Source organism: Dryobates pubescens, chromosome Z, assembly GCF_014839835.1.
Source record: "Dryobates pubescens isolate bDryPub1 chromosome Z, bDryPub1.pri, whole genome shotgun sequence".
Taxonomy (NCBI): Eukaryota; Metazoa; Chordata; class Aves; order Piciformes; family Picidae; genus Dryobates; species Dryobates pubescens.
Window position 1 is genome coordinate 85,160,857 of NC_071657.1, and position 2,751 is coordinate 85,163,607.

Genomic DNA, 2,751 nt, shown 5'->3' on the forward strand with positions numbered 1-2,751 from the left:
AGGTTACCTTAATCAGCTGGACTGAAAATTTCAGTGGAACAGGAGCTAATTCATAGAGGTCCAATGTCCTTGTCTTTGAGTTAAAACCTGGGGACACCACCAGCATCAACCATTTAACATTAATCCATTGCCACATGCTTCTTACAGGTTGGACTTGATGATCTCAGAGATCTTTTCCAACCTGGTTAATTCTATTCTATTCTCAAGACTGCTAATAAAATTACTATACACATTATAAACCTTGTGCCACAACAGCAAACATTCAAGGCAATAGCAGAGAAAACCATCACAGGCATTAGAGAAACCAAACACTGGATGATGCTGTACAGCTGCCCTAGGGCAAGCAACAGCATATCTCCCAGATCTATCTAAGTATGAAGATAAATTCAGTTTTCCAAAACTATCAAATTAACATTACCAAATTTGCCACCACCACTCCCCCTCTGTTGAATCTGTTATTATTTGCTCTTGTGCCACATGCATTTCGAGGCATTTGAAGTTTTCCAAGATACTACTTGCAAAAACATGTCAAATGGAAATGGGTGTCAGGAAGAGCCTCATTCCTTGGAATATTACAGTGAATGAGGCCACTGCTGGGCTCATGGAACTACATTTAGTCATGGAAAACAATCTGACACCCCAATAGTTACTTGATAAAAATACATTGCCATTGCAATTGCATCAACAGCTCCACAACTGAACAACTGAGAAGACTACTGACAATCTGGATACGAATCTGATACAGACTACCAACCTTCAGGGTATCCCATCAGAGAAATTGGGTTGGTTTGGGTTTTCTGGGGGGTGGGAAAGGATGGTTTGGTTTTCTTTAGAGTTTTTTGTGTGGTTCTTTGGGGGTCTGTGGTTTTGGGTGGGTTGGGGGATTTTGGGAGGAGTGGGGAGGGGTGGGTTGTTTATTTTCTCATTTAAGTTTTTTGTGGTTTGGGGGTAGTTTTTTTTTTTACACAAATGGGAAAACATAACAATGTGCTGTCTAAACATTCCACTGAATGATTGCCCCATTACATTTGTGCATTGTTTTCCACCAGGTATGCCTCCAAACTACAAGAGCACACAAGCATGCTCTTTAATCACTTCTAGCTGATGCTGGAATCTCACCCTCAGTGTGAGGAACAGCAGTCTCTCAAAGTCCCTCATGCCTATAGCTAAATTTCTAGCTCCTAAATTTCCTCCAGGCCAGTCTGGCTTAATGTTCTACCCTAACGCATTCAAGTAATTGAGCCTCTAATTCAGCCACAAGCCCAAACATCAACGACAACTTCTTCTGGTTCTCTCAATCATGCAAACATATCTCTCTTCACTCTCACTTTTACAGGCACAATCCCCAATACCACAACCACCACCAACTGCGTCTACACACCCAGGCCCACGCAAGTCTCCCATAACTGGAGATTGCAGGTCTACTGAGACAAAGGCACCACAGTCTCTTTCCTGTCCTTCACAGACAGAGCCTCCAGCTCTCACACAGGCTTACCCTAAATGTCATGTTTGTGGTCACGTTTAGGTATCACTCACAAAATACACATCTTTTTCTTGCTGCCTGTTCAGCTGCTAGGCTCAGTTTCTCTCTTTTGATTCTCTTGCAAGACTCCATAAGCTGAACTGACTTCCTTCATTTCCTAGGTTTTTATTTTGCCCAGGACTTAGGGGACACAGTCTCAAGCTGTGCCAGGGGAGGTTTAGACTCGAGGTGGGGAAAAAGTTCTTCACTGAGCGAGTCATTCGTCATTGGAATGTGCTGCCCAGGGAGGTGGTGGTCACCGTCCCTGGAGGTGTTCAACGGGAGATTGGACGTGGCACTTGGTGCCATGGTCTAGTTGTGAGGTCTGTTGGGACAGGTTGGACTTGATGATCCTTGGGGTCTCTTCCAACCTTGGTTATACTGTGATACTGTGATACTGTGACTTCATAGCTAGATCACACAGAAAGTGGATACCAAACCCTCCCTCCTCTCGCAGGCCACCCTTGCTTTTAAACACGATAAATACCCGCTCCCGGCATACAGGCATATATCCAGCCTCTCTCCTCAGGCCGAGCTCCCCGACACTCGGGAGGGGAGCACCCAGACCTCCTGTGGCACGGCCACAAAACTCCACCCGTCCGACAGCCCCGCATCGGCGTCAACCTTCTCCTCACCCAGACCCCAACCAGACACCCGTCTCGTCTGCCCTGACAAGCCGATCTCCCACCTCACCTTCCCCACAACTCACAAGCTACCCTGCCGGCATACACCCGCCCCGATCCCCTCCACACCGACCCCTGGACTCTAAGCCCCGCCCAGACCCCCAACACGGTACAGACTCGGGGTGGAGACCCTCGCTACAGCCCCGACTCCGAGCTGCTCCTGTCCTGCGGAAGGATCCTGTCCTGCGGAAGGATACTGTCCAGATTCCAGTAAGGGCCTCCACCTGGCCCGGCGGCCACCTCCGCCATCTTGAAACAACCGCCACTCCCAGCGTACCCCCCGCCTCCCCCCCGGCGCTCGCCGCCCATTGGCTGCCAGCGCCGGCTTCGACTTCCCTCTGCTGGGGCCCGATGGGCGCTGCGGACAGGAGGAAGCGAGGGACATGCTGGGAGGAGTAGTCCTCCGGGCGCAGGATGACGAGGCGACTGTGCTCCCGCAGAACTACTACTCCCGCCATGCCGCCTCGCAGCCGCCATAGACCATCTGGGGTATCGGCCGTTAGAACTACCATTCCCAGTGCACCTCGCGGCTCAGCCGCTGCTACG